We start from the raw sequence: 14917 nt of genomic DNA on the forward strand, positions 1-14917 counted from the left end.
TTGTGACGTGGAAACTCTTATCCATGCCTTTGTTAATTTGGATTTAACTGTCCTAATACAAGTGCAGCATGGTGGCACAGTGGTTATCACTGCTGCCTCACAGCACCAGGGATCCAGATTCGATTCCCGGCTTGGGTCATTGTCTGTGTGAAGTCTGCATGCTCTCCCGTGTCTGCGCTGCTTTCCTCCCAGTGCTCCCACAGTCTGAAAGATGTGCTGGTTATGTGCATTGGCCATGCTAAATTCTCCCTCAGTGTACCCCAACAGGCGACGAGGGGATTTTCAAGTAACTTAATTGCAGTGTTAATGCAACCCGACTTGTGACACTAATGAGTAAATTTAAAACGCAAGAACAATCCCTGCCGGCCTGCTGCATTCAGCCTCCCTGTCATCTTGAGATGTCAATAACGCCACTGCCTGTGTGCTTAGTCACACCAAGAGGTATTCACCCTTCACCCCCGTGCTTGCTAACCCACAAAACCCTCCAGAATATGTATTTATCTAATTCCGGCCTTCATGAATATTTCTAATATTAATCACTTACTGTTGGTGACTGTTCTTTCAGTTGCCTGGGCCCTAAGCTCTGGAATTTCCTCCTTAAACCATTCCTTCTAACTCACTTTCCTCCTTTAAGATGCTCCTTAAAATCTAGCTCTTTAATCAATCTTTATATCGTCTGCCCTAACATCTCCTTATGTGGCTCAGTGTCAAATGTTGTTTTGTAACATTTCCATGAAATGTATTGGAACGATGCATTGTATCAAAAGTGTGATCTAAACACAAATTAGTGTCATTGACTTGGAGATATAACACTGGGTAAATAACCTGTAACTCCATACCCGATAGCATTGTGAGAGCACTTTCACCACACAGACTGCAGCGGTTCAAGAAGGTCAAACATCATCTTCCCCACAGGCAACACATTCATTTATCTATGGAGAAAGACACAACGTTAAAATTTCACAGTATTTTGAATGAATAACAGGAAATAAAATGCTGTAGATTTGACTATCAATATAAGCTAAGTAGCAGAAGAGAAATGGACTAATGTGCAGAAAAAAACAATCCCTGACTACGAAAGAAACAGTGGGAAGATCAGTGAGTGCAGAATAGAAATTCCCCCCATTCTCTCCTCCTGCTCCAGGGTCAGTGAAGTGAGTTAAAGATGATTCTCATTAACAAACCCATTGCTGCATTTCCTTCCTGAAGCCACATTTGTCCACTGGGGCCTGGCCCCGGGAGAAAGCGCTGCAGCTGCCGTTGTGTTGGGTGTTGAGGCGGTGCCGCTAGTTCCTTATTGGGGGTGTTGAAGCCTCCACTGGGTGTGTGGAGCCTCCCCTCCCACCCACTGCCCCTAACGCTGCCTCCGCTTATCCGCCTCCTTCCCGCCTGAAGATCAGACAAACAAGCGCCTGTCCCTGGACATGAGCCGCACTGCGCATGCCCAACGTCACAATGTCCCATGAACTGATTGATGGCAATTCCGGACCAATGGAAAAAGGGGGTGGGGCTGGAGGACCGACCGGGAGCAGCTGGTCCTCCAACCAATCGGAGTGAACGAAGGGGCGGGACCGAGCTGTCACTGAGACATGCGCATTGCGGGCAATGGCGACAGAGAGAGGCTTTCTTGGCTCCACAATTGGTAAGAGGGTATTAAAGGTTCGCAGCGAGCAATGGATCTAGCGGGTGGGTGAAGAGGTTTTGCAAACGTGTTGTACAAACGCAAACCCCGAACAAGAACGTTTCAATTCCCTCTTTTTGTACCGAGCGGGGCTGCAGCTCCTCATGTTTGGCCCAGGTTAACGATCGCCATCTTTATTGAGGGCAATGTGCAGCAGACCGCATGCGCGGCTGCCATCTTTGTAGGGGGCAATATTGTCAATGAGTGGGAGGAGCTTGCTCCCCATTGTTCAGAACGGACACAACTTGTCCATCAAACATCAGCAACCCTCTGAGTCCCAACGGAAAGAAAGGGAAACAAATCCTGCTCTCCAGATCCCACTCCCTCATGGGACCTCCTGCTCCATGTATCTATAGATCTGCGGCTCAGTTCAGTCACATGAAGACCCATGGCAGAAACTCAGCACCCTGAGGAGACGCCCTCCTCGAATCGAGGGACTGCTGATGATGACAAGATGCAATGTGCAATAGGGAATTGGTGTGGACATCCTGGACCAGGGAGCAGGAGAAGAGAGTGTTGTGAATTTCTATCCTGGACTGCCAGTGATGAATTTTGTAATCTTCTTTGCAGGGTATTAGAAGTGAATTTGCAGACAGAAAACTTCCAAACATCACATCAGAATCTTGTAGAATAACTCAATTCACCAGGACCTAGATAGGATCTCCGTTTTAGAGTCAGCATTGAGTTCCAGGTCATTACCACTCACTGTTTAAAATTTCATTCTCATATCTGCTCTATAGATCTTGCTCAAAACCTTAAATCTGTGTCCTGTCATTCTGATAGGAACAGCTTTTCCTCACTTACCTTGTCTACACCTATTATAATCTTGTACTCAAATCTACCCTCAATCTCCTTCACTCCAAGGAGAAGAACCCCACTTTCTCCAGCGTAAAATTGTAACTATAATCCCTGATCCCTGAACCATTCTGGTAAATCTCTTCTGCACCCTCCTAAGGAGCCTCACATCCTCCATAATGTGTGGTGATCACTGGTTTGCGCAGACCCAGATGTTCTGTGTTCCTGTCTGTGACTCATCACACACCCACAATTGTGCAGTGACATCACCCCCGCTTCCTGGGGATTTCCTCACCTGGGAGATTTTTCTCTGACTCCAGTGTTTCTGATATCTTTTCAGCTGCAGTCTCCAGGAGGAGATTTTAAAACAGAAAACAGTGAAAGTGTTTCACAATTGAGTATTTTTGACCATTGCTCTACACTTTAGAGTTTTTGGTGCTGTGAGAGGTGCTGGTATCTGAGAGAGGTATCTGAGAGAGATGTGCGGGTTAGGTTGATTGGCCAGGTTTAAAAATTGCCCCTTAGAGTCCTGGGATGCGTAGGTTAGAGGGATTAGCGGGTAAAAAATATGTGGGGATAGGGCCTGGGTGGGATTGTGGTCGGTGCAGACTCGATGGGCCGAATGGCCTCCTTCTGCACTGTAGGGTTTCTATGATTCTATGATTCTATGTCTCTGGGGCTGGTCTGACTCCTTTACTGTGGATGTGAATCCATATCCATCCATGGCTCTGTTTCACCTCTGCCCTCCCTGATCACCTAGAATCCATAGAATCCTTACAGTGCAAAAGGAGAGTGCACCGACCACAATCCCACCCAGGCCCTATTCCTCGCATATTTTCGCTGTTAATCCCCCTGACACTAGGGTCAATTGAGCATGACCAATCAACCTAACCCGTACATCTTTGGACTGTGGGAGGAAACTGGAGCACCTGGAGGAAACCGACGCAGACACGGGGAGAATGTGCAAACTCCACACAGACAGTGACCAGAGGCCGGAATTGAACCCGGGTCTCTGACAGTAGTGCTAACCACTGTGCCACCATGCTGCCCACCTCTCTGCCATTGTCTGACTTCCTCTGTGTGTTGGGTGTATTTTAGCTGTGTTTAGTATTTTACTGTTAATCTGCCTACTGTGTCTGAATGAGGTTCCCATAGCTGCCCATTCTCTGACCATGTACTGCTGGCTTAACAGCTTTATCATAGAATAGAATCATAGAATCCCTACAGTGCAGAAGGAGGCCATTTGGCCCATCGAGTCTGCACCTACCACAATCCAACCCAGGCCCTATTCCCGTAACCCCACATATTTACCCTGCTAATCACTCTGACACTAAGGGTCAATTTAGCATGGCCAATCAACCTAACCCGCACATCTTTGGACTGTGGGAGGAAACCGGAGCACCCGGAGGAAACCCACGCAGACACGAGGAGAATGTGCAAACTCCGCACAGACAGTGACCCAAGCCGGGAATTGAACCCAGGTCCCTGGCGCTGTGAGGCAGCAGTGCTAACCATTGTGCCACCGTGCCACCCATTGTGCCACCGTGCCAATCTTTATCTTTATCTTTCCACAGAATCTTTCACAGTCAGGAGTTGTTTTTCCCGTGCTATTGTCCACTTCTCTTCCATTTCTGAGTGTATTTGGACCATCAAGCTCTTCACCATTTTTATTCAATTTAATTATTTCCACACATACTGAAACGTTAACTGTGTTTCTCTCTCCACAGGTACTGCCTGGCCTGCTGAGTATTTCTGACATTTTCTCTTTTTATTTTAGATTTCCAGCAGCTGTAGTATTTTGCTATTATTTTATTGCGGATGTTGCACCAATTCAGAGCCAGTTTGTAACAAAGTGGGTGTTGGTTGTAGAAGTTAGTCCCTGGTCTCCAGTGGAGGTCTTTTTTCATTGACGTCATTGTGCCTGCGCAAGATTTCAATGAAGGAAATTACTGTTCATCCAGTACTGAATGTCAGACAAGTCAGGGCAGTGTGTGAGTTGGAGGGGAACTTGGAGGTGATGGTGTTCACATCTGTCTGTTATCCTTGACCCTTTAAGTTGTTGCTGCTGAGAACTGAACATCCACACTCTCTGGAGTAGAAAATTCTAAAGATTCACAGCTCTTGAGTGAAGAAATTCCTCGGCATCTCAGTCCCATTTGGTCAGCCACTTTTTCTGAATGTGCCCCCATCCTCATTCTATATTCCCCAGCCAGGGGCAACCTTTACTGACCATCTACCCTGTCAGGCTCCTGAAGAATTTTAAATTTCAACCAGATCATCTCTCATTCCGTTAACCTCCATTCATTATCAGAATGAATATTTGGGATCAGAGCGTTGCTCCTTCATCAGGTACGTTCAGACCATATACAGTGTGTCCATCGACATCAAATCCAGGGGCAGAGCTCAGACCATACAGTGTGTCCATCGACATCAAATCCAGGTACAGAGCTCAGACCACACAGTGTGTCCATCGACATCAAATCCAGGTACAGAGCTCAGACCACACAGTGTCTCCATAGACATCAAATCCAGGGACAGAGCTCAGACCACACAGTGTCTCCATAGACATCAAATCCAGGTACAGAGCTCAGACCACACAGTGTGTCCACAGACATCAAATCCAGGTACAGAGCTCAGACCACACACAGTGTCTCCATCGACATCAAATCCAGGTACAGAGCTCAGACCACACAGTGTGTCCACAGACATCAAATCCAGGTAAAGGGCTCAGACCACACAGTGTCTCCATAGACATCAAATCCAGGTACAGAGCTCAGACCACACAGTGTGTCCACAGACATCAAATCCAGGTACAGAGCTCAGACCACACACAGTGTCTCCATCGACATCAAATCCAGGTACAGAGCTCAGACCACACAGTGTGTCCACAGACATCAAATCCAGGTAAAGGGCTCAGACCACACAGTGTCTCCATAGACATCAAATCCAGGTACAGAGCTCAGACCACACAGTGTCTCCACAGACATCAAATCCAGGTACAGAGCTCAGACCACACAGTGTGTCCATCGACATCAAATCCAGGGGCAGAGCTCAAACCACACAGTGTGTCCATCGACATCAAATCCAGGGAAATAGATCAGACCACACACAGTGTCTCCATAGACATCAAATCCAGGTACAGAGCTCAGACCACACAGTGTAACAATGGACATCAAAGCCAGGGGCAGAGCTTCGACCACACACTGGGTTTGGTTTTGCCATTTTGATTCTAAGTACTGAATCTGGGAGTGATTCAGATCCTTGTAAACCTGTTCTCTGGTGCCCCCATGCACACTCTGCCTGAAGAGAAAGCAGCGATTCCGAATCACGGTGTAGGAGTCTGTGGGTGGGGCTCATCGCGCCCAAAATCCTGCAGCTCTGATCGGCGTTTCCAACTGCGCATGCGCAGAAAAATGATAGAATGCTGCTCCCCTACCACATCGCGCCCGGGCTGGAGAATACCTCCCCCTGGCCCCCACAGACATTGCCCTTCCTCCACAGCATTACTGACCCCCTTATCTCCCCACCGCCTCCCCCCCCCCCCCACCGCCACTCAGACCGATCACAACCCCCTCCCCTCCTTCCCCCTCCCCCCCTTCCCCCCAACAATCTCTGGCAGAGAGTCAGCGGACGCCCCCTTCCCCCTCACTGATGTCAGGCAGAGAGATCCACCCTCCCCCCTGCAGGTATCAGGCAGGGTAATTCCCCCTCACTCCCACCCCCGGATCCTCCCGCACAAAGCTGCCATCTCCTCGACTCCGATGGCTGTGTGACACCTCCCTCTCTCACCCCTGTCCCCAATCACTGAGGCTCTGATCCACCCCCTGCCCTCCTCCCTATCAACACACCTGCAAGTGCTTACTTGCCTTCCCCTCAATGCTAACAAACTGCATGGAACTTGCTGGAATGTTCTGCCAAACTGCTGCAGCTGATCTGCCCTAACGAGGGGCAGCTCCATTAAAAACCCAAGAATGGACAGGCAGGCAGGCAGTGCAGGAAGAAGATGAGCACACGACCGCTCCCCGATTTTCTGAGGGCGACTTGGGGAGACTGCTGGTGCAGCAGAGGCAAGGTGGGACACCCTCTTCACCCCAGGAGGATGCAGACCAAGGGGGGGCTGATGGAAATGCAGCCCGGGATGAAGTCGCCGCCTTGGTCAGTTCCAGGGCACTGGCCCCCCCGAACTGGGAAGCAGTGCTGCAAAAAAGACAATGACCCCATCCGTGCTGCAAGGGTGAGGGGTGAAACCCATTCTGCATCTTCCCCATATGTCCGCAGATCCTCCCATCCCCAGCACCCTGCATGATTCCAGCTCCTGGCCCCCAAGCACCTCCTTCCTATCCCCCCAATGAGCCCCACTGTGTTTGCCCTCTCAGGGCCACCACCTGATACTCTGCAGGAGTCACGCCACCATTTATTTCATGACTCCTTCTGTCTCCACAGAAGGAGACTGAGCACGACACACGTGAGAGAGCGAAGACAGGGGGTGGTGAGCCAGACCTCCGGGTCCTCACCCCCTTTGAGGAGTGGGCGCTGGAGCTCTCCAGAGAAGGGGAGATGTGGGCTGCCAGTGACAGCATGGTTCGGCTGCCATCAAGACATGAGCACCTGTCATTCCTTCAGTCACTTCGGGGCAACTTCTCAGGGGCACGAGGTTCGGATGCAAGGGGCAAGGTTCAAAGGAGATGTACGAGGCATGTTTATTTGCACAGAGGGTAGTGTGTGCCTGGAACTCGCTGCTGGGGGAGATTGTGGATGCAGATACGATAGTGACCTTTAAAGGGCATCTCAACAGCTATGTGAATGGGATGGGAATAGAGGCATATGGTCCCAGGAAGGGTAGGGGGTTACAAATCAGATGGGCACTTGGTCGCTACAGGCTTGGAGGGCCGAAGGGCCTGTTCCTGTGATGTAATTTTCTTGGTTCTTTGTTCTATGTTCAATGGAGACATGTGACTCCTGTGTTTGGCATCCCGGATTCCTCTCCCTCCCTTGCATTGAGCCTTGTGTCCTGTGCTGCAGAGACAGAACTGGATGCCCTGGGGGATTCTGGACTACAGGCCCCGGTTACAGCTCCCGCCCTTCCTGGTCCAGGCAGCTCGGATCAGTTCTCGGAGGGTGTGGGTGAAGGGACTCTGAGGGTGACACTGTTTTGGCGTCAGCTGTCACCTCACAACTCACCATCCCAGATACTGACACGTCGGTGGGTGCAGTTAGTGGTGAGGCTTCTGGGTCACTCTCTGGTGCGCATGACACATCTGATAATGTACATTGGGTGGAGGAGGGAACTTCCGAGGCCTCTGGCAAGTGGGGGCCTGCCCGCGGCAAGGACTCAGCTGGCCCCAGGCTACATGCTGGTTCTCTGAGATCACTTCTCCCTCAGCTGCTGGAGATGCAGCAACAGAGCCAGGGGATGCAGGAGAGGCTGACGGCCACACTGGACTAACTGCGAGGCTGTTGGGAGGAGTCCCAAAGCTTTCAGGTGGACCAGCTATTGCCTGTCTTGTGTGATTCCCAGGCCAACACTGCAGTGAAAAACCTGGGGCAGGGGATCCTCACCATGAGTGGCAGGCTCCAAGCGATTCTGAGTCCCAGCAGGCCACAGCTGAGGGACTGAACAGGCTTCTCGAGATTCTGCAGCCCATGGCTGAGAGACCCGAGAGCTTGCAGGAGACCCAGCGGGACAGCACTGAGACACAGCGGGCTATAGCAGCAATCCTTGAGAACGTGGCCCAGTCTCAGAGGGCCACGGCTGAGAGCTTGCAGAGTGTGGCCCAGTCTCAGAGGGCACTTGCTGCGACCATTGAGAGATGGCCGCCGACTCGAGTGGCCATCGCAGAGGGGTCGATCACCATGGGTAGGACGCAGGTGGTCCTCCAGGACTGGCAGTGCCAGGTGACACCGTAGCTTCTGGAGCTCACTGCAGAAGCACCACTGTCCCATGGAGTGACCCGGGGCCAACAGGAACTCCAAGGGAGGAGGAAGGGCTCGAGCCCATGGCGGGGCCTTACAGCCAGGAGACTGTGGCAACACCGTCTGACTCCCCCCTTCCTGACACCGGGGAACTCAGGGACAGCGGGATGAAGAGGATGTCACGGAAACATCCCAGACACCGAGAAGTAGGCCAGGGCCTTCAACGTCCAGGGCCCCCTGAGGAAGTCCGCCATGGCAGCTGGCCCCCTCCACCTCTGATGTACAGTCTGGGGAGTCACTGAGACATCGTGGTCGGCCACGTACGGTTAGGGAGTTGTAGTTGGACTGAGATTGCACGGGCGAAGGGCTGCACTAGTTAAAAAGAAATGTCAGCACCTTAACGTTTTCTGTTCACAAGTTTTTTATGTTACAACAGCTTATCTAAACACCTTTATTGTAAATAAAAGTTTTTTTGCCACCCAACTGTGACTAATTGTCTCGATTATGATTTCTGTCCCATTGATGATCACCCGACGGATCCTCATGCTGATGTCAGTTGGGGAGGCCCCTCAATGCCATGTCCCTGAGAAAAGGAAGACATTGGTTTCACAGACCCCACGGGCGATTCCTCCCATAGCCCACCCCACTCCCCCAAGGGCCCTGTATGGGGGTTTCAGATCCCTTACCCACTACACAGACGTGGGCCCAGGTGCCAGTGTGCATGTGGAGCTCAGGTAGGAGTCAGACTAGTTTGCACCAGAGCATCATCATAATGGTGTTTAGCGAGTCGTCATCACCCTCCTGCCTGCCAAAAACCCCACTAACACAGAGTACCCAGACCCACCACTCTGGTGTGACAATGTGCAGGATATATAGAAGGTATTTTTGGCAGGGGAGGTGGGGGAGGGGGTGAGAATGGAACCCACAATCACCATCCCCTAGCGACTGAACCACCTGGTTATCAGGGCCTCCCTTGCTGCCCTCACATGCTTCATCTGAGCTGTCAGCCCTCCACCACCTGGCTGGTGTTCCAAGGTGTGCTCTTCTTCCTCCTCCTCCGGCTGCTCATCCTTCATGTCCTCTTTCTCCTCCAAGAGTTCACCTCGCTGCAGAGCCAGATTGTGCAGGGCACAGCACACCACCACTATGCGGGAGGAGATCAGGGGGCTGTACTGGAGGGCCCCTCCGGATTGGTCCAGGCACCGGAATCGCGTCTTGAGGAGCCCAATGCACCTTTCCACTATCGCGCGGGTGGCTCCATGGGCCTCATTATAGTGGATCTCTGCCTCAGACACAGGCCTCTGCACAGGCGTCATCAGCCATGTCTGAAGCGGGTAACCCATATCACCCAGGAGCCACCCCCGCAGCCTGGGCTCTTCCTCGAATGCCTCTGGGATGTCTGAGCTCCTGACGATGAAGCTGTCATGAACGCTGCCTGGATGTCTGGCACAGACGTGCATGATGGTCATGTTATGGTCACACACTAGCTGAACCTTCAGGGAGTGGAACCCCTTCCGATTAACAAATCTTTGTGGATTCTGTAGCGGGGCCTTGAGGGCGACGTGCGTGCAATCGATTACCCCCTGCACGTTCGGCATCCCCGCAATGGCAGCGAACCCTGCAGCCCGGGCTTCCTGATGGGCCTGGTACAGGTTAAATTTGATGTACTGCCCAGCCCAGGCATACAGGGCTTCAGTGACCTGCCTCACACAGGTGTGCACGGACGATTGGGAGATGCCACAGACATCTCTGCTAGGGGTCTGGAAAGAACCAGTCGCATAGAAGTTCAGAGTGGCCGTCAATTTGACAGCCACTGAGAGTGGGTGCCCCCCACTGCCTCGAGGTGCCAGGTCCTGCAACAGGTTGCACAGGTGTCGCACGGTCTCCTTTCGGAGCCGGAGACGGCGGCGGCACGTGGAGTCTGACATCTGCTCGAAAGACACTCGTGCACGGAACCGCCGGGGTCTCCGCTCCTTCCTTCTCCTACACCCCCCCTCTGGGTGAATGGCGGACACCTCCTCATTCTGGTGGTCGTCTCCCTTTGGTCCTGCAAGTGGTAAGGCCCGGGCCTCCTGTGCCCGCAATTCATCCTCCTGCTCCTCTTCTTCAGCTCCAGCAGCAACCAAAAGAACAGCAAGATCGATTGGTTGCATTGCAAAATCCATCTCGTCACTCTAAAGGGGGTGGGGGGGGGGGGGGGGGGGGGGGGGTGGGGGGGGGGGGGGGGGGAGGTTGGGAGAAGAGGAACAAATATGGAAGTTATGCAACGCTGCTTGCCCCTAGCACATCCACAATCACAGCCCCCCCGCCCCCCAATTCCCCCAGCCACATGCTCTCCACAATCACAGTTCCCCCACCTCCAAATTCACCCAGCCACATGTCCCCACAATCACTGCCCCCCTGCCCCCCCAATTTCCCCAGCCACATGCTCCCCACAATCACAGCCCCCCAATTTCCCCAGCCACATGCTCCCCACAATCACAGCTCCTCAATTCCCCAGTCACATGCTCCCCAATTCCCCCAGTCACATGCTCCCCACAAACACAGCTCCTTGCAAAGTTGAGAGGCTGCAGCAGTGCAATTTGCAAGGGCTTTGTGCACATCCTTCAGCTGGAAGTGAGCTGACTGCACTAGGACCCAGCAGCACTGCAAGACCTGAGGTCAGTGCTGAGACCTGGGTCTGTGCTGTAAGACAAATATCGAAGACCCTGCAGAGCAACAGCCCCCACACCCCCCACACACTCGCAAAGCCGCCACCGACCCGGGACAGAAAATGGCCACAATACAGGACACCCATGAGAAGCAGAGAGCCGTTGGATGCCATGTACTTACCTCCTCACTAACCCTCACTGAGGGAGCGCCCGAATCGGACTTACATTGAGCATGTCTGGTTCGTGCTGATTCGGGATTGGTGAACGCGGTGGTAAAGGGGCAAGTTCTGGTAAAGTTGGGCAGGCAGCCCATTAATTCCATTTAAATGCATGCAAATGCATTGAAATCGCCATTGCGCCAGTTTCGGGCATTGGTAAAGGGGAAGTTGGCATGGACGCGGATCGTGGTATTCGCCTCACACCCAACTTTGCCACGTTTTGCGCCTGAAAACGGGCGCAATGCAATGGTAAAATCACGCCCTCAGTCTTTTTCCCAGGGTTGGGGAATCGAGAGAGAGGGCATAGGTTTAAGTTAAGAGATGAAAGAATTAATGGGAACCTGAGGAGCAACTTTTTTTTTACACAGAGGGTGGTACGTATGTGGAATGATCTGCCAGAGGAAGCGGTTGAGGCAGCGACATTGACAACATTTAAAAGGCATTTGGACACATACATGGATTGAAAAGGTTTAGAGAGATATGGGCCAAATGCAGGTAAATGGGATTAGCTTGAATGGGCATTTTGGTCAGCGTGGACCAGTTTGCGCCAATGGGCCTGTCTCCGTGCTGTAGATTCTGTGATTGGATAACCGACTGAATCCCTTCCCACACACTCCCCAGTGTGAACTCGCTGGTGAATCACAGCAGTCCCAGAGCCATGAAACCTCTCACAGATAACAGAGCACAGCACTAAAAACTCTGAACGGCGGCACGGTGGCACAGTGGTTAGCACTGCTGCCTCACAGCACCAGGGACCCGGGTTCAATTCCAATCTCGGGTCACTGTCTGTGTGGAGTTTGCACATTCTCCCCATGTCTGCATGGGTTTCCTCCGGGTGCTCCGGTTTCCTCCCACAGTCTGAAAGACGTACTGGTTCGGTGCATTGATGCGAACAGGCGCCGGACTGTGGCGACGAGGGGAATTTCACAGTAACTTCATTGCAGTGTTAATGTAAGCCTTCCTTGTGACTAACAAATAAACTTTAAACTTCACTGAATTGTAGAAGAATGTTCAATAATACTCACCTCTGGAACAATTGCACTGTTTTTCAATTTTAAAACCCCCTACTGGAGCCTGCAGCTGGAAAGATATCAGAAGTACTGGAATCAGAGAATAATTGCAGTCATCAAATCTTCTAACTCCCTGTAAAAGGAGATTACAAGAGTCATTTGTCAACTGTGGTTAGAAATTATGAGAGAAGCATTTTTCTTTGTTTGAGATTGCTGTGTAAATCCTCCCCTTGCAACCCCCTGTAAAAAGAGTTATCAAAATCCATCAGTCAGTCCAGGGTAGAAATTTGTAACTTTCTCTCCTCCTGTTTCCTGTCATAGGATTATTTAAGATTACTTACAGTCTGAGGATTTGGGGTAGGCCATTTAGGATGGAGGTGAGGAGACATTTCGTCACCCAAAGAGTGGTGAGTCTGTGGAATTCATGACCACAGGAAGTAGTTGATGCCAAAACAGTGAATGTATTCAAGAGGCAGCTGATATAGCACTTGGGGCGAATGGGATCAAAGGTTATGAGGAAAAAGCAGGATTAGGCTGTTGAGTTGGATGATCAGCCATGATCGTGATGAATGGCGGATGAGGCCTCCTCCTGCTCCTATCTTCTATGTTTCTATGTATGATCAATATGTTTAACTGGGAGCAGATCAGACAAGTTTCACTTGGCTGATTCCAAGCACAAATGTGTTTGTTTTATGAAGAAAGTTTGGGTCGGGTGCATCTGTACTCATTAAATTTTAGATAAATGAGAGATGAACTTACTGAAGCATGTAAGATTGTGTGTGGGTGCTTGACAAGGTAAGTCCCAAAAGAACGTTTCTCCTCAACGGGGAATCTAGAACTGCAGGTTAATTTAAAAATAAGGTTCGAAGACAGAGATGAGGAGAAATTGCTTCTCTGAGGACCAATAGAGTGATAGAGGTTTACAGCATGGAAACAGGCCCTTCGGCCCAACTTGTCCATACCGCCCTTTTTTTTTAAACCTCTAAACTAATCCCAATTGCCCTCATTTTGCCCATATCCCTCGATATCCATCTTATCCATGTAACTATCTAAATGCTTTTCAAAAGACAAAATTGTATCCACCTCTACTACTACCTCTGGCAGCTTGTTCCAGACACTCACCACCCTCTGTGTGAAATAATTGCTCCTCTGGACATTTTTATATCTCTCCCCTCTCACCTTAAACCTATGCCCTCTAGTTTTCGACTCCCCTACTTTTGGGAAAAGATATTGACTATCTAGCTGATCTGTGCCTCCCATTATTTTTAGACCTCTTTCAGATCAGTCCAAAGATGTGCGGGTTAGGTTGATTGGCCATGCTAAAATTGCCCCTTAGTGTACTGAGATGCGTAAGTTAGAGGGATTAGCGGGTAAATATGTAGGGATATGGGGGTAGGGCCTGGGTGGGATTGTGGTCAGTGCAGACTCGATGGGCCCAATGACCTCTTTCTACACTGTAGGGTTTCTATGACTCTATGATAGATCACCCCTCAGCCTCCTACGCTCCAGAGAAAAAAATCCCACTCAATCCAGCCTCTCCATATAATCCAAACCATCAAGTTCCAGGAGCATCCTAGTAAATCTTTTCTGCACTCTTTTTAGTTTAATAATCTCCTTTCTATAATAGGGTGACCAGAACTGAACACAGTATTCCAAGTGGGGCCTTACCAATGTCTTGTACAACTTCAACAAGATGTCCCAACTCCTGTATTCAATGTTCTGACCAATGAAACCAAGCATGCCGAATGTCTTCTTCACCACTCTGTCCATCTGTGACTCCACTTTCAAGGAACTATGAACATGTACCCTTAGATCTCTTTGTTCTGTAACTCTCTCCAACACCCTACCATTAACTGAGTAAGTCCTGCCCTGGTTCAATCTACCAAAATGCATCACCTCAAGTTTGTCCAAATTAAACTCCATCTGCCATTGGTCAGCCCACTGGCCCAATTGATGAAGATCCCTGTGGAACAACAGCCTGTGGAATTCTCTCCCCCAGTGAGCAGTCAAGGCTGCTTCATTCAGTATATTCAAGAATGCGTTCTCCACCATTTCAACTGCAAGGGAGTCATGGGTTAGGGAAGTCGGCGCTGGAGGAAAAGACAATGATCAGATGAGACATGAGTTTAATGAATGGTAGAGCTGCCTCGGTGGGTCGAACCGCCTCCTCCTGCTCCTAATTCTGATTATCTTTTTCTTCTGTTATTCGGATGGCCACACATTCGCCCTGCAGCACCTTCCCCCCTCTGAAGGGAGCATCCATTAACCCGTCAGTCATCTCCTGGTCACCGGGACCCCGGAGCTCCACCCACTGCAGATGCTGGAATCTGAAACAAAATCAGAAAATGTTGGAAAATTTCAGCAGGTCGTTCAGCATCTGTGGGGAGAGAATAGAGCCAACGTTTCCAGTCTGGGTGACCCTTCGTCAGAGCTAAGGGCAAAGAAAATCAGAAAAGATTTATACGATGGGGTGGGGGAGGGGAGCTGTAAAAGGACAAAGAGAATGTATAAGAGGATAAAGATGGCTGAGAGAGGTGCTAAAAGTGTCCATTAAGGGATCAGAATGTGTGAATAACGGTACAGATGGTCCTGCCCTGAAGGGGGATTGGGGGGAGGAGGGGGGGGGGCAAGAAGGAGAGCAGGAATGGA

At 50.7% G+C, this 14917-nt stretch overlaps 1 protein-coding gene across 1 annotated transcript in view; it reads left to right on the forward strand.

Annotated features, from left to right (window-relative positions):
* The window catches only part of LOC144483376 (uncharacterized), a 490005-nt gene that overhangs the window by 443356 nt on the left and 31732 nt on the right, over window positions 1-14917 (forward strand). The gene's annotated exons all lie outside the window — the stretch shown is intronic.

Source organism: Mustelus asterias, unplaced genomic scaffold, assembly GCF_964213995.1.
Source record: "Mustelus asterias unplaced genomic scaffold, sMusAst1.hap1.1 HAP1_SCAFFOLD_63, whole genome shotgun sequence".
In the NCBI taxonomy this organism is placed as follows: Eukaryota; Metazoa; Chordata; class Chondrichthyes; order Carcharhiniformes; family Triakidae; genus Mustelus; species Mustelus asterias.